The 23,727-nt window shown below is 52.7% G+C and overlaps 1 protein-coding gene across 2 annotated transcripts in view; it reads left to right on the top strand.

Moving 5' to 3' along the window:
- Positions 1-9,460: 9,460 nt before the first annotated feature.
- The window catches only part of CD82 (CD82 molecule), a 52,263-nt gene continuing 37,996 nt past the window's right edge, over positions 9,461-23,727 (top strand). For both annotated transcript variants that reach the window (XM_060104390.1, XM_060104391.1), the window contains exon 1: positions 9,461-9,619. The gene's annotated coding sequence lies outside the window, so the exon portion shown is untranslated. The remainder of the gene's footprint in view (positions 9,620-23,727) is intronic.

Raw genomic sequence — 23,727 nt, 5'->3', positions numbered from 1 at the left:
TATAAGTAAATCGATAAATGTACTTCTGAATGCTCGCTGGGCCCCCTTGGTCCAGGTTAACATCTCCTGCCTGGATTATTGCAGTAGCCTCCTCCTTGGTCTCCCCTCTTCTAGCCTTGCCTCCCTAAGGTCTGTTTACAACCCAGCAGCCTAAGGGATCCTATTAAAACATGAGTCAGATCATGCCATTTCCCAGCTCAAATGCTTCCCTCTGAGTAAAAGCCCAAGCTGGGAAGGCCCCCCATCATCTGGCCCTGCCACCTCTCCGGCCTCATTTCCTATTACTTGCCCCTCACACACCCTATTCCAATATAGCTTCAGCCTCAGGGCCTTTGCACGTGTACCTGCTCTGCCTGGGATGCTCTTCCTCTAGGTAGTCTCACTCCCTCACTTCATTCAGGTCTCCGCTCACATGTTATCTTCTCAGATGGGCTTCCTTGATCTGTTATATGAAACAACTTCCCTCTTCCAGAAACTCCCTACCCTCTACCCTGCTTCAATATCTCCAATCCACTTGTTGCCACCTGCCATATTATATATTATTTTCTGTCCTTCACTGGAAGGTAAGAAGCTCCAAGAGGCAGGGCCTTGACTGTTCTGTTTGCTGCTGTCCTCTCAGTGCTAGAATATTGCCCAGTACACACTAGACACTCAACAAACATTTATGGGATGAAGGAGTGAATGATCATTAAATGTGAGTTAGTGTTAAGCACGATTTTTTGCATTCGGTTGCTTTGCAACTGGTTCGTATGGTAACTCTGCTACCTAGAATGCAGCTATGGGTGCTAGAAGAGCTGGTGGTAGAGTGTACTTTTGTTCCCAATTAACCACTCCCCATCCCTATAAGATTAGACAGCCCCGCACATTGTCACATGACTAGAGGCACCTCCCTGAGGGAGGATAGGTCTCTGCCCACTGATGTGGAGCTTTAACCAATGGAATGTGGGCAGAAGGGACAGATGCCACGTCCGAGCAGATGCTTTGAGAGCCATCATGTGGCTTGGCCATTGCTCTTTTTCCTTGTCCCATGAGAACAGCATATCCCAAAGAGGGGCCAAATTTTCATCTTGAATGTAGGAGTGACAAAGACACAAGGAGCAGAACCTCACCTGACACATGGCAATCTTCAGCAATCACTTAACATCAATGAGAACTAAAACTTGGTTGTTATTAAGTCGACAAGATTTTCAGGGTTCTTTGTTACTGCAGCATAACCTCACAAAAGCTGGCTGATACAGGGCTAAGGAGTAGCACTAGAGAAGTAGTTAGGTTAAATGACCTCTGAATTCCCTTCTAGGCCCTCATTCTAGACTCCCTGGCTTGTTCTCAGTAAATGGGACATGAGTCACTTTAGGAAAAAAGAGACACTTTAGGAAAACAATATAGCATATCTTTTAGCGTCTAGAGTCAGGCAGTCCTGACTTGCTCCTGGCTTCGCCACTCACCAGCCACGAGATCTTATTCAAATTATTTAAACTCACCAAGCCTTAGTCGCCTTCTCCACAAAATGGGGATGGTAATTTTTCTGCCTCTGAGGGTCAGTGTGAGGATTAGATGAGATAATGCCCAGTGTCGGCATGTGGTACACCCTCCATCAGCAGGAGTTGCGGTGGACATCAGTCATAGTCATAGCTGCCCTGCGTCTTTGGAATAGTCTTTCTATGTTTGAGGAAATTCCCACATTACAAGTTCAACCTCCCAGAGCAGGCATCAGAACTCTAACTCCCAGCCTCGCTGGCAGCCAGCCTGCAGGGCAGTGGCCTCGGTGCCTGGGGTCTGACACTTGGCTGCAAGGATTGGATTCAGAGGCAGTAGGCTTTGTGAGGAGCTTCTGTGTTTTGCCGTCATGATGGACGTAACCTCCTGGTGGTAGGATCCCAGGGGTTTGCAAAGTTGGCTTCCTGGGGTAGAGGGGCATCGGATGGAGGATGTGACAGTGATAGTTGTCTTATTAGGCTGGTGCTTCAGCATAGTTTGAGGTCTTATTTCTGGAAACTGAGCTTGAGCCTGACTCTCCAGCCAACCCCAGTCCCCCACTCAACAATTCAGGGGGCTTTGCAATACCTCTTAGTAAATTTTTCTGCATGAACTACTAGACTGTATTTCGTATGCTTACAATACTTACTAGAATTAATATTATTTCATTACCATATTAAACAAGAGTCATCGGTCTTCGAGGCCTCCAGATACCCAGGGGGACTGCAGGCCAACTAGCATTGGCTGGTAAATCCCACACCAAGTTCCTTGTCTGGGCAGGGTGGGGAACCTGCAGTTGGAACCTGTTAAGGAGACCTAATTCCGTGTCTGCCCTCGCCTGGCTCTCAAGCGGGGCCTACACTCTGCTCCTGGGAGCCTGAATTGACCTGAGGCCCAGGGTGGGAGGTGGGAACCCTCCCCTGTTTCTCCAGGCTTTCCTCTCCTGGTCTCACTCCACGTTTCTCTTGATTGGCTGCACTGGGTGATATGGACACCAGAGGGCGCTAAATGCTCATTTTGGAGGGAAGCGTGTGGGAATTTTTTTTTTTTTTTTTTTTTTTTTGGTGTGTGTATGTTTTAATCTCTACATTTCTGTTAGGGAAAGAAACGACTTGGAGACAACTAACCAGTCTGTCTTATAACCCTAATAGAACAAATGTTGTATGTGCATTGCCCACAGCTTACAGGTGAGGAAACAGACCCAGACAGGTGAAGATGCAAGCTTAAGGTCACAGGGCTAGAAAGTTATCAGGGCAGGGACTTGAACATAAACCATCTCTCAGAGAGGAGGACTGTGCTAACACCGTAGTTTTCTTAGGGAGGGTCATGGAGAGAAGGGAAGAAAAGACTGTGGTGTTTTCCTACAGACGTCTGTGTGGCTGTGTTGCCACTCAGAGAGCTTTCAGTACAAATGCCAATTCAACCAGCATCTGTTGAGCCCAGGACTGCAACCTTAGTTGCCCATGGGGACTAGGCAGGTCACAAAAATGAGGAGAGCAGGTCGGGTAGGCAATGGGGAGTGGGGGGGACTGTGGCCAGCTGGAGGGTGAATGTTACAAACGAAGGGGACACCACACTCAGGTCCACCAGCTCTTGCCCTGTCAGGATGCACGTCAGGGTGTTTGGGTTTTTCTGTTTTTTATCAGAAGCTGTATGTCTAAATGTTATGAAATCCCTCAATGTTGAAATACCCGTGACAAATGCAAAACTTTTTCAACTCAACTCTCTGAGCCTTGGCGTTCTCAACCTTACAATGGGGAGACTGTCTACACCATTGGCTCCTTGGGCCACAGGAGTGTTCTTTTTAGCCTTGTGCTGGTTTCAGGGAAGGATCTCACGCTGGTTTTGCGCAGCTCCACCCAATGGCAGGAGTGAGAGCTGCCATTTCTAGTCCCCTTTTGGTAGCAGCTCCCCATCCATCTCAGGGACTCAGGGGTATCTGGAGACACCAAAACAGGGTTGTCCAGAGGAGCCTTTTCTGTTTTCTGCTTTTCTGCTCCAACAACTCTTCCCTGTGGGCACAGAGGTCACAAGAAATGGTCTCTAACAGGATCTACTGGGGTTCAAGGAGAAAATGATAGGAGTGCTTTATATTTGTATATCTTGAATATTTTAAATAACATTTTTTTTTTTTTGCGGTAGGCGGGCCTCTCACTGTTGTGGCCTCTCCTGTTGCGGAGCACAGGCTCCGGACTTGCTGGCTCAGCGGCCATGGCTCACGGGCCCAGCCGCTCCGCGGCATGTGGGATTTTCCCGGACCGGGGCACGAACCCGTATCCCCTGCATCGGCAGGCGGACTCTCAACCACTGCGCCACCAGGGAAGCCCCTTAAATAACTTTTTATCTTGTCTTTTCAAATTTTGTTTTTGTGTATGGCTCGGAATATGCCAAATGGTAGCAAATTAGTGCATACATCTCGATTATAAATAAATAAACTAACACACATTGGCATGGGGGCTCATGACTGCTTGGGGTACCCAACTCCTGCCGTGGGGTTGACCTGATGCCTGAAAGGGGAAAACAACAGGCATAACAGGGAATGGTGGATGGGGAGACATCATTCAATAGTTTCAAAGTTACCCAAGTGCCACAGTTGTTTAAAAAAAAAAAAAAAAAAAAGCTTCATAATATGTAAAGCACTACACAAATGCTTGTTATCAAATTAGTTAAATATACCCAAAGTCATTTTTAAATTGTCTGGAGCATGTTAAGAGTTTGCTTTAAAAATGGAGGCTCTGTTATTATTTTTTGCTGTTGCTCTTGGTATTGTAACACTGTGGGGTACCACTGCACTGGTTTCTGGGTCAGCTGGCCCACTGTGCTGAAAGCCCCATTGAGGCCAGGGCTGCGTGGGATTAACCCCTGGACCTTCAGATGTAGCGGGGGGCAGGGTGGGATTTGAGCAGGGGTCTAAATGATCTTTGTTAAATGGCTGAGATGGAGAAAAATCAACGGCTCAGTCTCTTCTGGGAACTTGGATCCTGTCCCAGCTACAACCCAGCTATAAGGGGCTCAGAGTTTAGATCCTCATCCAGTTCTTTGGAGAAGAAAGGCCCTGGCCCTGTTGAATCCATTCAAATGCAGGAGTTACTGTGCTTAGCAATAGACTCAGGATTGATAAATGGCTATTAACCATTTCCTGGCCCAAGACCCGGCAAGAGGACAGAGTACGGAGCAGATTTATGTCAAGCGTCCGGGGACCAGCATTCTTTCTACTTCTCAAGCAGGAAGCAGGGTCCTTTCAAGGCCCTGGGGGGTGCTCTTTGATGCAGTGTGAGCTTTTAGGAATAGACCACATGGTTTAGTGTTGGTGGTCAGAATCTGGGTACCTAGGTCCTATGCAACTTGGGCTTTTCCTGTTACGGTCAATTTCTGCAACCGAAAACTAAGTTGGCTATAAACTATCACTTTTCTTGTCACTTACTAGTTGTATGACCTTGAGTTGGTTACCTACCTTCTCAATGCCTCCATTCCCACATCTTGGAAATGGGCATCGTAACAGTATGTACCTCCTAGGGTCGTTGTTATGAGGATCCAGGGGTGCTATTTAAGTTTATAATTTTAAGGAAACCATGCAGGTCGAAGGGAGGGAGGTGCTAAATCTGTTCTGAGGACTCTCTGAAGAAGGATGATCCTAAATAACCTAAACACTCAGGACTAAGTGTCTGCTGCCAGACTTCTGATTCATTTGTGCACAAATGGTTGTGTAAGAAAATATTGGGCACCTTTTTCTTTAAATCAGCTGAATTCAGACTCTCAGTTCCCACCAGAGGAATATCTACTCCAGTCATTCTGAGGTCCCACTTGGGACAGACTGTGTTTTCCAGATTGAGTTTCCCACCAACTAGAATATCTGCAACAATATCTTCTGCCCTTCTGCAAGCGCTTCTAGAACATTGCCACCCCTCATCAAGAGAAGGAGACTATGTCCCCTCCCCTTGAACCAGGTGGGCTTTTGTAATTGCCTCCGCTCATAGAATACAAAGGAAGTGATACTACATGATTTCTGAGGCTAGGTCATAAAATGCCATAAAATGCCATATGCTTCTATCTTGTTCTCTGTTAGCTCTTGAAACCCAGCCATCTTGCTGTGAAGAGGCCCCAGCAGCCTGCCGAGAGGCCTCATCGAGAGGAACTGAGGCCTTGGGCGCCAGCTCTAGCTGAGCTCCCAGCTGACAGCCAGCACCAACTTGCTAGCCAGCTGAGTGAGTGCACCATCTTGAAAATGGATCCTCAACCTCCAGCTGAATCAGCTGATATTGCCTAGAGCAGAGATAAGCCTTCCCCACTGAACGTACCCCAAATGACCAATTTATGGGCTAAATAAATGACTGGGTGGTTTGTTACATAGCAATAGGAAACAGATGCACCACTCTCCCCCATCCCTCTCCTCCTCTTTCCTCCCAGAGCTGTACAAGAGTCTTGGGGCTTTTCCTAGGCCCAGGCACTGAAGAGACCCTGACATCCATGTTCTTGTCCACAAGGACCTTCAGATCTCCTGCTTTGCCACCTTTGGGGTGGAGAACCTTTGGGAGGCTGGGAACCCCATGGCCATACCCTTTTGAGGTCTTATAATCACCATCTCCCCTACCTCCAAGTTGACCATTTGATATTTTTTGGCCATGCCATGTGGCTTGAGGGATCTCAGCTCCCCGACCAGCGACTGAACCCAGGCCACAACAGTGAAAGCCTGTAATCCTAACCACTAGGCCACCAGGGAACTCCCTAGAGTGGTTCTTCTTGCCCCTTTTCCTGCCTCCAAAACTCCTGGTTTCACTTCTGGAATGGACTGGAGAATTTCCCAAAAGATGGAAGTAATCTCTCACTAGAGGTGGCTGTGCTCTCTGCCTGGAAAAATGACCGAGGTAAGTCACGGTGAAGCCTGACTCCCGCTGGAAGAGAGGAAACGCTGAAAAACCAACCCAATTTGACATTTCAGTAAATAACTGAGACACACATCTATTCATTGACTGTCCCTTAAGCTCCCAATGTGTGCCCAGCATTATGCTGGGTGCTGGGAAGACAAAGCTGAATGGCAGTGCCACCCACAGACTTGGACAGGAAAGCCACCTGTGACCACCCAAAGCCTGCACCCCACCCTCCTCCTCCCTCATGCTTCAGGTATCTAAAAACCTAGAAATCTCTGCCTAGATGGCCCAAGCCCAGTTTTAGGGCTTACACAAGTGACTTCTCCAGGTCCATCCGTCTGAGGGTACAACATGCCCCCGTGTGCACCTCTAGAGGGGAGACTTGAGTGGTAGCTATAGGCAAGGTGTGTGGACAGAGTTTGGGCATGTGGGCTGAGGTGTTCACAGGCCTGAGTCCTAGGCTACGTGTGACACAGGACACAGACGGTGCTAGGGAGAGAATTAGGGTGGGTGTGCTGAAGGCTAGGGTCAGGGCTGACTCACCCCTACACCCACCATGTCCCTGCATAGACTTACAAAGAGTACAAGAATTCTAAATTTCAACATGGCCTTCTTGGTCATTATAAAGACTATTTCTCAAGGCAGGAGAATAGACATATTTTATTTTACAGTCTGTTAAATGTTTAGATATATATGTGGGCCTCAGTTTTCGCAATCAACATGTCAGAGTAGCTCTGTGGAACCGGACCAGTGCCCCAGGCTGTAACTCCTATAGGAGACCCTCTTCTGTGGGCTGCAGAGGATGGTGGGAGAGTCTGGCAGAGATTGCAGACTGCCCTCCATGTCGCCCCAGCTGCCTCCATCTCTAATCTGGAGCGACAGAGACAGGAAGGGGTGGCAGATGGGACTCATGTGACCTAATGCCTGCCTGGGGGAAGAGGGGCGTTGCTGATGGAATCCAGCTGTTTTGCCACCTGCCAATCACCATCACCAACACCCCCAGCTTGAGGGGAGGGGATCCGGAGCAAGGTAGGAGAGGAAGGTATTTCATGCCCATTTTGCACAGATTGGCTAGGGTGGGGAGCTGGAGTCCAGGCCAAGACAGAATAACACTGTGCTTCCCGAAGTATGGTCCCTGGACCAGTAGCATCAACATCATCCAGAGCTTTTTAGGCTCTTGGCCCCTTGCAGGAAAGATGGTGTCCTTCTGTGGGAAGGAAAACAGTATGGGACACTTCTGGGCTTAAAGAACTCCCCAGCCCCACTCCTCCGGCTTGATGTGGGGATTCTATGAAAGGGACTTTTTACTGGAAAGAAAACATTTATTTATTGAGCATGCACAGTGTCCACGAGTGGACAAACACTTCACGAGCACTACCACGTTTAATCCTCAACAGCCACCCTCAAGATTGGTATTATTTTTATTATCATGATATCCCTTTTAAGGGCTCAGTCTAGAGGGGTTAAGTAGCTTCCTTGCCTTGCCTTGGGTGACAAGGCTCCCAGGAGGCTACTTGGTCTGTGTGATTCTCAGAGCACCCTGACTTCTTCACCTTTATGCTAAACAGTGGTTCTCAAACTGAAGTGGGATTCAGAATCACCTTGAAGCCTTGATAAAGCAAACTGCTAGGCTCATCCCCCAGAGTTTCTGACTCGGTAGATCTGGGATGGGGCCCCCAAACACACGTTCCTAACAAGTTTCCAGATGCTGCTGCTGCTGCTGGTCCAAGGACCGTGCTTTGGGAACCACCTTGCTGGGCGGGGATCCAGCTCCCCGCCCTACTGCACCCATGCAAAACCAGCACAATCATACCTTCCCCACAAAGACGTCCTTGTGAAATGTCAGTGAGATAATGGGAGTGAAAGAGCTTTGTCAGCTGCACAGCTCAATGGCTCTGGTCATAACCCAGGGACCTGAGGCTGGTCCCTGGGGTCTGGGTGTGTGGAGGGCTGGGATGCAGGTGCGGGTATCACAGCCATCCGGAGATCTTTTGCAGCCCATCTTAATTCTGAGCCACTTCTTCTCAAGGGAGAAAGCCAGCTTCTCATGGATGGACCAGCAGCCCCTGATGCCCCCCAGCTCATCAACCCATGCCTCCTCCCTTACCTCTGGCAGCCTCCTAGCACTGCCTCAGCAGACGGCTGGTCCGGGCTACTCCTCCAGGGGCCAGTCCAGGCAAGCTGGTGCAGCATCAAGCCTTGTGATTCACGGCCTGGGACTGAGTCCTGCTCACCACCCTTGTGAGGTTCAGAGGCCGTGACTTCCCTTCTCTAAGCCTCAGGTTGCTCATTGGTAAAATGGGCGCAACATCTGCATAGAGTTGTGCGAATTCAACGGCCAGTACTTTTAAAGTACTTTTCTAAGCCACAGCTTGGCACACAGCCTGGCCGCTGGCGAAAGTTCAATCAGTGGTAGCTGTTAGTGGGCCCAAGCCACCTCCTGGTAGAGGCCCGGACTTGGAACGCAAACCGCTCCCACGCCGTTCCCCGGTTGCACCCGGATACACCCGCCCCGGAATGCCAGCGTGGGGATCCGGAGGCCTGCCTGCCTTGGGTAGGGTTGCCAGAGTAGGGCAGGGTAAGATTAGGGAGGCGATGAAGCGAGGAAGGGGCGTTCCTGGGGAGAGGCCTCAAACTAGGAGGGCCGGGGGCGGGGATAAGCCCGGAGGAGAGGGAGTCGGAGGCGGGGGTGGTGGGAGGGCCTAGGGAAGTGGCCAGCGGCCTGGGAGGAGCGTGGGAAGGCCGAGGAGGGGCGGGACCGTTAGGAAGCGCTGGGAGTGAGGTTTCCCACCCGGCAGGGCTGAGGCTCATGCCCACCCAGACAAGGCTTTATCCGGGCAGGGCCCGGGGCCTGGAAGGGCACAGAAGACCCGGCCGAGGAGGCAAGCCCGGGGAGGGCCCCATCCACAGGGTGAAGTTGGGCCGTAGCGGGGCGGGGCGAGGGGCGTAGCTCCGTCCCCCGCAGGACCGGGGCCGGGGCTGGCCAGTTAGAGCAGGGTGGCCGTAGCGGACAGAGCTCGATCCGGCTGGAAGCCAGTCAACATTCCTGCAGGGTCTGGGGGCGGGGCTGGCGGGCTCAAGTCAGGAGGCCGAGGGGCGTGTCTAGGGCGTGGCCTCAGGAGGGCGTGGCCTGGCCGAGGCCTTTGCGTTCCCCGTCAACTGCCGGGAGGGGGACGACCGAGCTACTGAACCCAGGGCTGCGCAGTCGGACGCTGACTGGGGCGCGAACGGGCGACGCCAGGCTTGCAGCGCCGAGCAAAAAGCAGAGCCAGCAGGTGAGAACGGGGTGGGGGGAGGCCTGCCGGCAACCACGAGCAAAGTTAGTTTTCGTCCCCACTTCCAGAGACCGCTCGGGCAGTTTTCTCGCAACAAGTGACAGGTCGGGCCAAGAAGGCAGCTGGTGGGTGAGAAGGAGCTTAAGTTCCCAAGTCCTGACCCCCAGTTCTCCGGCTCCTCCGTGCTCCAGCTGTGTGACCCCGGGCGCGTCCCCCCACCTTGCCCTGGACCTCTCGGGTTCCAGTAAAAGGAGGAGGTTGAACTAGGTGGACTCCGTGTTCTTATTGCCCTTTCCACTGAAACCCCGGAAGGTGAGGCTGGCAGGTGAGAACGGACTCAACAGGTATTCGGATTGCGTCGCCCAGACTACAGTTTGTTTCCCTGCAGAGTGACACTGAGCAAAGCGAACTCTCTGCGAGTGTGAAGCGAATTGCTTTAAAGGTCACACTAGTTCCTCGCATGGGACTTGAACCCACAGGCCTGGGAACCGGGGGGCAGAGCCGGGGGGGGTGGGGTGGGTGCCCAAGTCAGGGAGGTTTCAGCCTCCCCTTCCCCCCAGCTCTGAGAGCCTAGTAAGACTTGGGGTGGGAAACTCAGCAGGGCATTTGTCCCCTCCCAGGGCTTTTCCAAGTGAGCTGGCTTGGGAGGCCCCTGGCGGAAACTAGTGGACAAGTTCTTATTCGGGTGAGTGGGGAAGACAAGGGAAACCCCCCGCAAACATTGGGCCCAGAGTCAAGCCCAGAGCCGGGGCTCTTGCTGCATGCCCAGGGTTCCTTCCTTGGGCTGGAGGTTTCTGTCCCTGGTGGCGGTAGGTGCTCTGTGCCAGGGCCATAGTAGTTGGGCAGCCTAGTTCAGTGGTCAAGGACTTGGGACCAAATTTGGATTCCACTCCCCCTTCAAGCTTCAGTTTCCTCATCTGTTAAATGGGGGTAGTGATGGTACTCAACGTTAGTAGTGAGGACTTAATAGAATAATGTGTATATAGTGCTTAGCAAGGCGCCAGGCACCCAGTGAGGCCTCATTGTATGACAGCTGCTCTGATGTGGATGGGCAGGTGATAGACTGGCTTCCTGCCTGGGAATGAGACTGTTTTTGGAGGGCTGGCTGCAGCTCCTCTTGACCTTGTGAGAGCCAAAACTTGCCACCTGCCACCAGCATCACTTTGCCCATTTTGGGGTTGGGGAATGTGTCATCTGGACCAAAGAGTAGCTGAGTTTTCAGTAATATTGCTTGCAGTTGTTAGGTGTCCCATTAAATAAACCCCCAAATGTTTACTTAGCACCTACTATATATTAGATGGAGCTAGGTAATACAGAGGTGAAATAGCCTCTGGGTTCTGCCCTCATTTTGAGTTGCTGACAGTGAGGTCCCCATCCCCACCATGCCTCTGCTGGAGAGGGTAACTTACACCCAGAGCTCAAGGCCAGATGAGATCTCATGGGTTTGTACTGCCCTGGTGGCCAGAATCCAGCTCTTCCATTGCATGCTTGGCTCGGGGTGGAGGTGAGGGGCAGTGCGGGCACCTTTTATCTGTTTGATCAGGGTTGGCACTGAAGGTGGCTGGCTCCCTGCATCTCCTGGGGAGATGAGCCCTACACTGTGGAACCAGCTGGAAAGCACTATGGGACAGAGTTTGACTGAGGGCTGTGCTATGTGGAGGAAACAGCGTGTGTATGTATGGGAGGGTGGTGCTCAGGGTAGGTGAGACACGGGAGAAAGGGAGGTGGTGAGACTTGAACAGGGCTTTCTGCCTGAGATCCCAAGTTCTGGTTGGGCTTGGATCAACTTGGGGCCCCAGACTCCCCTCTCCAAGCATTTGAGTGGCTTAAGATTAGAGTTTGGTCTGGTGGGGAGGGAGAAGGGTCAGTAGGTGTTGCCTGTGTGGGGGGCAGGGAGGAGATGTTCATTTCAAACAGTGCTTAGTTAACATCTACTGGAAAGTCCTCCTACCACCCCTCCACCCCACGTGATGAATGATGGACAATGACACACTGACCCCATCCTTAGTTGCTTACCATCTGGTGAGGAACTTAGACAAGGGGACTCTGATAGGAGATAGATGAAGGGTCAGAGAGATCTTCAGGAAAGCTTCATGGAGGAAGTGGAGTTCTGGGTGGGCCTTAAGGATTGCAAAGGTTTCAGTAGCCACAGCAAATATAGTGTTTTGGGAAGAGGAGGATACCTAGGGGAAGACAAGGAGGTCAGTATGTTCAGGGGATTTTGTTTTTTTTTCAGCCTTGTTTGAAAGTAGCCCTCATACTACATAGCAGACACCATGAGCACAGCTTTGGTACTTTTACAACCACCAAGACCAGGGTTCAGATCCGATGGGAAAGGGAACCAGAGGGTTCAGGGGACTTTTAGGAAACTGCTAGATTGATCAGTCTGGCTGAAGAGCTGGGACTGTGCAGGGATGCGAAGGGGGAATGGTCGGTTGGATCAACTTGTGGAGGACCTTGAATGCCAAGGTGAGATGTTTGGATTTGATTTGTAGAAAGTGAAGGCCGCTGAAGGTTTCCAAGCAGGGGAGTGACATAGTCAGGGTGGCACTTTTGGAAAGACAGTCTTGCCAGATGCACTGGGTTGCAGGACCCAGTGGTCAAGGGATAACGAACCGATGGCTGTGATGATGGGGAAGCAGGGGCCTGGGGGGCTTTGGGGATGTCTGCAGCTGGGGGAAAGGAAAGGCACTGTTGGAGGGGAGGGGGAACAAGTGCCCCAGTGGGTGCCCTTTGTTTCTTTCGATCCCCCATGGAGCCTAGACCCTGGTGCATAGCAGGTGCTCAGGAAGGTGGCTGGATTGGGTGGGTAAAGGCACTGGGGAGGGTGACAGGTGCTACAGAGTGATAGAGAGGGAGCCGCCCAAGAAGGCTCTGTGTTTGCCCATGAAGGGGAGGCCTCTGGGCCGAGTGGAGGGAACTTGAGCCAGTCAGCAGGGGCTGTGGGGGCGGGAGAGCAGGGCGGCTGGAAAGAAGTGCCTGCAGCTCTTCCCTCCTAGTCCCAGCCCAGGGAAGGCCAGGGTGAGAGGTTAGCCAGCTGGGGCACAAAGTTCCCACATGCGGCAGGGGGGTGGATTTTGGGTTCCTCCAGGGCTCCTCTGAAGTTTCTGCAATGTGGGGCAGTGCCCTCTCTCTTGTGGCCTCAGACTTTTGAACCACTTCCTGGAAGCGCCTCACCCCCTTTTCGTACCCTCCAACCATGGGGACGCAGCCCCTGTTCACCCTGAGGACCAGACAGCCCCTCCTGGCCCAGGGCAGAGCAGCCCCAAGCCCCGAGCATTCCTTTCGATTTGGAGCATCTGGGGCCAGCTGGCACCCCCTGGTTTTGCCTCAGCCTTGACCCCCTGCTCCAAATCTTTAAACCCACTTCCTCCACCCCACGGGAAACTCAGGGGGCGGTTATGATTTCACAGAAGAATCAAACAGTCAGGAGTTGGCTCTGTGAGAGGCAGGCAGGAGGGAAGAGCCTGGGCCCCTGTGTGCAACAGGCCGGGGCCAGGGTTGGGGGTCCAGTTTAATCTCAGCAGGGACTGCCCTGCCCACCGGCTTCCCCTCCTCTAAGCCTGGATCTGAAGGGCCAGGAGGGAAGCCTGGAGGTAAACATTGGCCGAGCTTCATGCTACGCTTGCTTCCCTCTTCCCTTCGCCCCCTGATGCTGCCTGTGAGGAGGCCAACCACAGGCCCAGGACCCCTGTGACGGCCCCGCTGGTGTCTGGGGGCTGTCTGGTTCCTGACTCACCCCTGGGGTTCCCCCTACACCGTGGTTTTCCTGTCAGCAGCTGATTCACTCTGTGCTGACATGGAGACGCAGCTGAGGGGAGGGAGGAGGCCTGTCTTCTGGTTCTTAGAGTTAGTTCCAGCTCTTCTGTTTACAGGCTGTGTGACCTTTCATGAGTTCCTTCTCCTCTCTGGGCTTTCCTTCCCTCCTCTGCTAGTGGCCTATTCTTTACTTGGCTCTCAGGGGGTTCTGTAATCTGGACTCTGTCATTTGTAAAGTAGGGCACATGTGAGTGCACACACACACCACACACACACACACACACATACAACACAGGGTCTCAGTACAGCGTGGAACTGGACAAGTCTACCTCCTAACCTTGCCTGCCCCCAACCTGAAGCACCCTTGTCTACCTTCTGCCTGTCCACAGATGAGGGAGATGGTACAGCGTGGTGGTGAAGAGTTGGACTTGGAGCAAAATCTTGGCCCTGACCATTCCTAGCTATTTGACCCTTTCTGAGCCTCAGTTTCTGAATCTCTAAATTGGGGATAATAATGGTAACTACTTCATAGGGTGACGTGAGGATAAAACAAAAAAGTGCATGTGTTGGGGCTTCCCTGGTGGTGCAATGGTTGAGAGTCTGCCTGCCAATGCAGGGGACACGGGTTCGTGCCCCGGTCCGGGAAGATCCCACATGCCGCAGAGCGGCTGGGCCCGTGAGCCAAGGCCGCAGAGCCTGTGGGTCCGGAGCCTGTGCTCCGCAACGGGAGAGGCCACAACAGTGAGAGGCCCGCGTACCGCAAAAAAAAAAAAAAAAAAAAAAAAGGGCATGTGAAGCGCTTAGCAATTTTCTACCTACACATGGTGTATCCTCCATGAATGAGAGCTGCTGCTGTCCTTATTTTCTGCATCTGGCCAGTCTTCAAGGCTTATACTAGGCTGCTTCTCAGGCCCCCAGAGACATTCCCCAGAGCACCAGCCTTCCGTATGGGCCCTCTGTGCCTCTCCAGCGTGTGTGTACGTGCTCCAAGACACCAGTCATTTCCACCTGTGTGGTGCTCTTCCTGGGGGTGGCTGGGTCTCCCCACCGTGACTCTGAGCTTCCTGAGGGGAAGTAGGTCTGAACGTCAATGGCAGACTTTCTCCAAAACCCCTCCTTTCCCTTCCCCTCCTTCCTCTGCGCTTGCCTACACTGAGTACTTGCCTCTTTGCTGCTGTTTGGTGGCATATGGAGTATCTCTGTGAACCCTCCCAGCCAAGGACTGCCCCATCCATCTCTGTGTCCTGACTCCTGGTACAAGGCCTGGCCCACATCGGGCACTCAGGAAATGATGGTTGAATGAATAAGTGATTCTCCTCAGGGTGGCCCAGTAGGACCCAGTTCAGAGCCAGATCCTCAGTGGCTCCTTTTGGCAAAGGCGGGGCTGGGAAGCAGGGTCTGGATGCCCCTGCCTTGCCCTTCAGGCCTGCCCATCCCGTGCCTGCAACCGGGGTCCAGGGAGGTGGGAATGGTGTGGCTGGCCTGGGATTTCTTCAGCCCGGGCTCCGGCTTCCCTCATGAGGCCCAGCTTTTCCCCTCCTGAGAGGGGAAGAGCCCAACTTCCTCCAGCCCCAGCCTTGTGGGAACCACTCTGGCCCTTAGTGAACCCTAACTCAGCAGAAAAGTCACGTTCAAGTCAGCAGTTATTTGTGGAAGGTGCTCCTGCCCCATGAGGCGTGGGCGCAGGGCTGGGGGATGGGAAGATGCCCTCCAGGAGGCCCACCCCTCACATTATCCCTGGAGACCACCAGGTGGGCAGCTCTGGGAGGCCCTGCCACTCTCTCCTCTGGCTTCTTTCCTGGAAGTGGGAGCTTCTGCCTTTCTTTGGGCCCCACCCCTGACTTTCCCTGCTGTGTCAAGAGGTGATCTGGGGTGGGAGTTCCTGAAGATTCTGGACCTAGGCTCATAGGACCCATGCAGAAAAGTGGACAAAGTGCCGGAAGCTGGGCATTAGGAAGCCTGGGTTCGGCTCCTGGCTCTGCTGTGAAGTTGCAGAGTGAGCTGCTCCAGGGGGGTGACCTCCTAGGCCAGTTTGCTTACTCCTCAGGCAGAAATGCTCCAGAAGCCTGCCTGGGGTCCAGCTGGCCCTGGCCCAGGAGAGTGGAGGACGAACCATAGGCAATGCCGTAGACTCTGGAATCAAACTGCTGAGGGATGATCATTTCTGCCTCTGCTCTTTACCTGCTGGGTGAGACCTTAGGCAAGTGTCTTAACCCCTCTGTACATCAGTTTCAGCATCTAAAATGGAGTTGGTTATAATACTTACTTCATAGGGTTGTTTGAAAATGATACGAACTAATGTATGTGAAGCATTTGTGAGACGTGCCTGGCACATAGTGAGTGCTTTATATGTACCAGATGTTTTGGATAGTGTTGCTCTTATAAATAGGAAGCAGAATTTAAGTGTTTGGTGAATGGCTTGAGTCTGGGAATTTGGAGACCCGGGTTCTTACCCCACCTCATCCTTTACTTGCCACGTGACCTTGGGCAAGTTGCAGTCCTCTTTGGGCTGCCAAACGCTATTATCCTGCATTTGCTGCACTTGGCTTTTGTAAGACAGGCACATGTGATATCACAGTGCAGAGCTGCAGGGTTTTATTCAGGGAAAGGACTTCTGGGTGCCCAGCCTGTTCTCCTGCCCTGAGACAGCCACAGTAGGTGGGCAGGTTCCCACAGTGTCACAGAGGTACTGCAGACACAGAACGACAGGGCAGCCCCCCGCAATGGCACTCAACAAGGCTAAAAAGTAGGTGAAACATTTAAATATACACATAATGGGATTATCTAGATCAAATTACAGACTTTTTTTTTTTTACTTTTCCCCATTTTCTGAATCTTCTGCAGTAAGCCCACATTATTTTTATGCTCAAGAAAGAAAGAACACACTTATACAATAAAGCTATCAAAAAACGTACTATATATATTTAAACAAAAATGCATATGAACGTGGGATCATATTGAAGTTCTTGTTGTTGTTAATAAATCATATTTATTTCAAAAGGGGGTCGGGTGTTGGTTTGAAGTTAATGTCAATTTGTCAAGCCTCAGAAGACTGAGGGAGTGACTTGGAGGGAGACAAGAGTCAGATTCTGAATGGGATCATAATCCAGCTTCCATCGTGGTGGACACACCCTAAGTGCCGCCTGGTGTTTAGAAAGCTTTTCAACAATCCTTGACGCCGACGGGCTTACTTTCTTCACGTGTAAAATGGGGATAATAATAAGACATAATTCAGAGCGGTGCTGTGAAGGTTAAAGGAGCTTCACACTTGTTTTAAGTTGCGAGGGAAGCCCTCTTCTTCTGAATCTGGAACCAAGTGAAAAGAACAGTTGACAAAGATGGAGCTCCAAAGGAAGCCCCGAGAACGTGGCTTTAGATCCAGTCCCCAGAGGGCTGGCTAACCGTCTGCCCTGGAACTGGCAGAGTTACGGTCCGGTCACAGGCAACTCTGAACAGGGGCCAGCCTCCCTGCAGGGGCCGGTATTATGCAGAGGAGCAGCCCAGAATGAACACTGCCTGCGGGCAGCCGCTGAGCATGCCCAGTACGTCTCCCAGATGAGCCAATCAGATAACCCACTGCTGGGGTCCTGGCCTGAAGTGAAGAAGTGGGTGGAGCGAGGCCAGAGGTGTTCTCCCCGTAGAGGTCCCTCCTCAGGGAAACAAGTGGAGAGAGAAATATGTGTTCCTCCTCATAACTACAGGGCGTTTCCAATGATGCCTGGAAGGCAAACACTCAATGTTAGTTTGACGTTGCTAACAATAATGATATAGCAATGAGTAATTCTACTACTGAAGTTGGAAAAATTACTCTCCCACCCACTGTCTTAGGATATGGAATATTAGAATGTTGTTGCAACGGGACACGATGAGACGTCCTCATTTATAAAGGAAATAGAAACTCAGTGGGGGTGGGGAATGACTGATTTGTGTGAGATCCCACCGCAAATGAGTGGGTGGCTAGCTAGGCCCTGGGTCACTGACGGTCACATAGGCAAGTCACCTCCCTGACCCTTTGACCTCTCTGAACTCACAGCAGAGGAGTAACTGTGGCAGGAGGCTGTGTCATTCAGGGGCTCTCAAATGCCCCTCTGATCCCCTTTCTCACCAATTTTGGTGAGGATTAAATGAGATAACTTCTCTGGGTAAAATGCTTAGTGGTGGGCCCAGCACACAATACTGCTTCCATACAAGCCAGTGCTTGATGAGGGTGATAGTGATGAATGAAGGCTGCGCCTTCCACCCCTCTGAGGAAATGACAGAGTCCTCCTCCCCAAAGACCGAGGTCCCTGGTCTGGAGTGAAGGAGTTATCCAGGGCTGTTTGGAGATCTGGGGGTCAGGAGGACCTTAGACCTCTATGGGCCTGGTCCTCTATAAGACTGTCTGAGCCCAGCCTCGACCTGGGTGCTTTTGGCTTAGTATGAGGGCAAAGTTGGGGGCTTGTGACTAGATTCACAAGATCATAGTCTTGTGGGCAGCATTATAGTTCATTGAGTCAACCTACCTACTCGGTCCGATCCCATGGACAACATTCAGCCTTTGCTTGCACACCTTAAGGCTTGGAGAGCTCACTACCTTTCATGTCTGGACATATCTGACTCTTAAAAAATATTGTGTAGAATTTGAACAAACCCACTCTCCCTTGACTTGTTGGTCCTGATCATGCTTTGGGGACCACTTGGGGACCATGTAGAGTATGATGGCTCTCTGGGTGTGGGGGAGGGTAACCAGACCTCCCTTGTCATGCCCCGCCCCACCCTCAGGCCAGTGATTCTGATGTAGCAAAGAGACATTTCTCTCAACTTTTTGTTGTTGTTTATTTTACTAATTTTTATTGGAGCATAGTTGATTTACAATGTTCTGTTCGTTTCTGATGTACAGCAAAGTGAATCAGTTATACATATATCCACTCTTTTTTAGATTCTTTCCCCTTTTGGTCATTACAGAGTGTTGACCCTGTTCCCTGTGCAATACAGTAGGTTCCTGTGAGTTATCTATTTTATATATTGTAGTGTGTGTATGTCAATCGCAATCCATTTCTGTCAACTTTTAAAAAAAGCCTTCCTCTCTACCTGAACCAATGGGCCCTTTAAAAAAAAGGCCCATTGAAGAAACAGTTTTGTGGGAAAAGTTGGAGGGTGAAGAACAGATGCAAAGGAGGAAATAACTGCTCAGAGATGTCCTGTGAACAGTTTGGTGTTCACACACACACACACACACACACACACACACACACACACACACACACAAGATCGGGATCCTACCCTGTGAACCACGTCCTGTGCTGCCACTTTTAGGTTAACGTCGTAGAGGGAGGATTTTTCCACGTTATTCAATATTCTTCCACAGCGTGTTTCCCGGCTCCCTAGTTTCATACCACGTGGATCTGCCGTGACCCAGTTAAGCATTCCTCTGCTGTTGCACACTTAGGCTGTTGAGAATTTTTCATTAGTACCCACATTGCTATAGTGACTACCTGGTCCATATTTCTGTTTTGTTCTCAACTTTAATGATCTTCACAGACTGAATTCTTCGAAGTGGCTGTCTTGTCACATGGTTTTTAAACTCAAGGTCCAAGGACCAGATTCCTGGGGGAGAGCCCTTTCCCTGATACGCACCAGCGTGTACCCGCACATGTAGCTCCAGCTCTCCTGGGACGAGAGGCACTGTCTGTCCCTCGGTGCCGGTTAGCAAGCTCACGGAGGGAAGGGGGCAGGCTCTTGGGGCGTGTGTGGGTGCACAGGAGTGAGACAGAAAGAGAAAGACAGATACGGAGGAGCTTTTCCTCCTCCATTGTGGTCTGACTTTGGACCCTCCTCATCTCCGGGAGCCTGCAGCGTCATTAACTAATTATGGGATCTTTACTCTTTAATGACCTCTCTCCATGGTGACTCCTTCCTCCCCAACAGCCTTCTGGGAGCCAGGGAAAGTGAGATGAGTCGGTAGGAGGAGGTTTCTCTGGAGTAGGGCTGGGGGTCATGGGCTGGCGCAGTGGTTCTCAAACCCTGATATACCTCAGAGTCTCCTGGAGGGTTTGTTAAAGCACAGATCATACCCCCAGAGTTTCTGGTTCCATTGGTCTGGGGTACAGCCTAGGAATGTGTGTTGCTAACACGTTCCCAGGAGACGCTGCTGCTCTGGGTGTGGGACCACACTTTGAGAACAAATGGAGTAGTGGATTGGGACAGGGGAGGCTGTGTAGTGAATTTCAGCTCCTGGGGCTGCTGCCAGTAGGAACCTTGCCTCCTTTAATAAAGGCTTGTGTGAGATCTGAACTCACCTTCCCCCTACCCCCACTTCATCACCCCTTCTCCAGTATGCACTGTTATATAGCCATGTGCAAGAGGATAAGATGATTACCACCATCCCCATTTTACAGTAAGGAAAACTGAGGCTCTGACAGGCTATCTGATAGATCCAGGGATGCTCTGAAAGCCGGCAGGAGTGCTAATACAGGACCGCTGGCCTTGTCACCTCTCCCTGCTCCTCCTGAATCTCATTCCCCACCCCCCCCCACCAACACACACACACACTCTCTGGGCTTACCTCATGCAGGTGTGATGCAGGAGTAGAGGTGCCTTCCCTGAACCCTGTGCCTGCCCTGGGGAACTCCAAGTGAGGGGGCTGGGAAGGCACGTTCCCCATCTCTGAGCCAGGGTTTTGCTCTACTTTTTACCCCCACTAACCATTCAGCAACGTGATCTTCTTCCGAGATCCAGTGTTCTCCAGCCAGTTTACATTCCCAGTTATTGTTCTGGGCCACTTTTCCGGGGGGCTAGAAACTTTCTCTGGTTGAGCCTGGGCGCTGTGTGGCAGGCACAGCAGAGGGAGGGGAGAGAACCCTCACCTGTTGAGCATCTGATGTGTGCCAGGCCCGTCCCTGGGCACTTTGCAGCCGTGATGTCAGGTCATCCTCCCAGCAGCACCCTCCCCCCAGCAGAGGTTATCGTCAGCCCCCATTCACAGATGAGGGAACTGAGGCTCCCAGGGCTGAAATGACTTGCCCAACGTCACAGCTGAAGGAGGCAGAGCTGGGCTTTCAGTTCCAAACTCCAAGACTGGGGCCCCTGGTCTGGAGTGGCAGCGGATCCTGGACGGAAGGAGCTGGGATGTGGGGGACTCAGCCTGTGCTCCACCACCATCCATGCAGAGAGGGTCAGCCCGAGGGGCAGGGCTCCCCTGGGACTCAGGGTCTTGCAGTGGGAGGACCCTGGCCCAGCCACCAGGAGACCCAGTTCAGATCATGCTTCATTCACCTCAGAATGATACCTTATGCTTTATAGCTTTTAGCAGTGGACATTTTCTCACGTACTTACTCTTGCAAGCCTCCCAGCACCTTATGAAATAGGCAGGGAGGTTATTATCACTCAGCCCATTTTACAGATCACGACAGAGGCTGTGAGTGAGATGCCCAGGATCCTACAGCTCAGGAGGAGATAGAGCCGGGACTTGAACCTGTGTTGCCTTTGCTCCCCATCCTGAGGCTGGTCCATCACCCCAAGCTGCATCCTAAGTAAGGAGGGAGAACTCTGGGCTACACTCTATTCTCAGCTCAGGATTGCAGATCCCAGGGCTCTTAGTTGGGGTGGTGGCTCTTGGGTGCCAGGGTCCCAGGACTCCAGGAAAGGCTGGCCGGAGATCCTCACTCTGGGCCAAAAACCGTGGGGAAGGAAGATAGGGTGGTCCAGGCTGCCCCTGTTACTGGTTCCTGCCCAGACCCGGACATTTGAGGTCCCTGGTGGGAAGGAGGGTCTGGCCAAGGTCCCCCTCCCACCTCAGCTCCTGGTTGCTCTGAGGACTGTGCCTGCCCTCCTGATACACGATACAAAATTTTCCAGACTCTCAGGCCTCGGTGCCCCTGCCCTGTGGTTCTGCCTGAATGCCCTCAGCTCATCCCTTATCTTCTGATCTGTGTCTTCCTTGTCCCTCCAGACCCAGTTCTAGCCGCCTTCTTCCCTGTGGCCAAGGCAACTCAACTGTCTTGGGTTCTGTCCAACGGGTAAACTGGCTAACAGGGTTAGATAACTCACCAGGGTGGCCATGAGAGCAGGGACTGTGGTTCCTTTGGGCCCAAGCCCTGGGGGGGTCTGTCAGGCTGGCAGGGCTCAGGGCACTGGGTCTGCATGGGCTGGGGACAGCTGAGTCCCTCAGGGTCAGCCTCAGACCTGTGACTCATACTTTGCCCCCCTGCCCCGCCCTGAGCAAGCCACTTCTCTTTGACCACTGGCTTCTTTATAAAAATAAGAAAGCTATCTTCCTCACCAACCACTGTGAGGCTGGCGTGAGGTGAGATGCAATATGCAAAACACCTGCCGCTGATGTCTCCTGGGTTCCAGGTGCTCGGGAAGTGCAGATCCCCCCCCCCACCCCTTGCCTGCAATCAGCTTGGGTTTCATTCCTCCTCCACCCACCCAATCCCCTGGGATGGGTGTCTGGTTGGGCATTGGTGTCAGGCCTGAACTCTATCTTCTCTAGCTGGGAGGTATTCTAGGCAGATAACAGGGGAAGGATTGGGCAGAGGGACAGAATTAGCTCCAAACAGGCTCTGCCAGCCTCACGTTGTGACCCTGGGCACAGTACCTCCTGAGCCTCAGTTTCCAGGTCTGTGGAGGGGGCATACGCCTCTGACCTGTGTTCTCAGGGTCACACAGGGCTTCCTGGGAGAGCTGGAGGAGTAGGGGTGGGAATCCAGGTGACCTGAAGTGCTGCGTACTCCCTCCCAGGAGCCTGGCGTCCAGCCAGTCACAGTTCATTTCCATGTCCGCATTCCTGCTGCGACACAGACAGCCCCCTTTCCCTCTGGCCACCTGGAAGCTCACCAGGCTGCTGTGCTCTTGGCTCTGGGCCTGGCATACGGGGTCACCGTTCGTCTGGACTCGTTTCTTCCTGTGCAGCGCAGGGAGCTGGCCCGGGCCTGAAGCCCTGCCTGACTCAAGGTCCCTGCGCTGAGAACTCTCAGAACCCCACCCCTGGCCCCTGGGGCTCACTGGGGACACAGACCCCTTCCGGTAGCACCAAGCCCCTTTCCTTTCCATTTCTGTCTGTCTGCACACACTCCTCCTAACTCTCTGTGGCCTGGAACCTTCTCACGGTGATAATAATCACCATACTTCCCTTAATTGTGCTAGAGCATTTTGATTGCTCAAGCCTGTCTCCTCCCTATAAGGTAGGAGTGAATTGTTGTCGTCCCAGAGAGGGAAAAGGACTTTTCAAAGCCCGCAGTGGGGACTCACGACCTCTCTGCCCAGCTCCGTACCCCAGCCCTCAGTGGGTGCTCATATTCTTGGCTGAATTTTGCTGTAGGCGTGCCCCTGGAGTTGGGAGTGGGAAGTGGGTTGAGAGAAGGCGAGGGTGGCGGAGTCCTAGGTCTCCAGGGTTGCGGGGGCAGTACCCCTGCTTCTGGGGCTGGCGTAGGGATTATCCCCATTGCTGAGGGGGGGAAGTTGAGGTTGATGGGAGAGGAATGAGATAGTGAGGACCTGGCTGGGCTTTGCTCTTTCCTCCCCAGGGCTTGAGTTGGGGGGATTCCATGGGGCTGTGTGAGACCTGGGTGCTCATTGTGGCTTAGGCGCTGTGGGCTGAGGTCAAGTCCCTCACCCTGCCTCAGCTCCCTTAGGGCCTGGGAGTGGCTCCAGCACCTTTCTGGTGACAAAGACCCAGCCTGCTCAGAGTCTCCGGAGGTGTGTGTGTGTGTGTGTGTGTGTGTGTGTGTGTGTGTGTGTGTGCGCGCGTGTGCGTGTGTGTGTGTGTGTGTGACGCTTGGTGCTCCCAGAATCTGGGGGAGGCCAAGGCTAAGAAGAATGGTCTGGGGAAGGGAGTCTGGGGAAGGGATGGGCCATTGTTGAAGACTGGGGGCGGGATGGTGGTGAGCACCCCGGGCGGGCTGCAGGGCAGAGCTGGGCTGGCTCCCAGGGTGGGGTCCTGCCTGGGCCAGCAAGGCCTGCACGCCAGGAGAGCTTTTGCTTCAGGCCTCCCCTGGGGGCTTTCCGTGGAGACCAGAGAGGACCTGAGGTCTGTGGGCTGGAGCCCTGGCTGCACGGGAGGCTCCCTTCACCTGGGATCTGTCTGTCCTTCTCTGCCTACCATTCTCTGTCTCTCTTCCCTCATCTCTGCCTCCGCCTCTCTCACTCTCCCCTGCCTCTCTTTTTACCTGCCCCACAACCAATGCCCCCATCAGTCTCCCATGCCTCTGAAGCCAGAGCATCTCTGGAGGGTGTAGCAGGTATTGAGGCCCAAGGCCACCCTGGCTGAGCCCAGTCTAGGGGAGCTGGAGCCGTCCCAGCCCTGCTCCTTAGCAATCCCTGAGGACCCAAGAGGCCCAGGGAGCCCTGGACAGGGATCCCTGACAGGC

The sequence above is a fragment of the Mesoplodon densirostris genome, chromosome 7 (genome assembly GCF_025265405.1).
Source record: "Mesoplodon densirostris isolate mMesDen1 chromosome 7, mMesDen1 primary haplotype, whole genome shotgun sequence".
In the NCBI taxonomy this organism is placed as follows: domain Eukaryota; kingdom Metazoa; phylum Chordata; class Mammalia; order Artiodactyla; family Ziphiidae; genus Mesoplodon; species Mesoplodon densirostris.
Note: the sequence above shows the minus strand (reverse complement) of the source record. Positions and strands in the feature narration are given on the sequence as shown.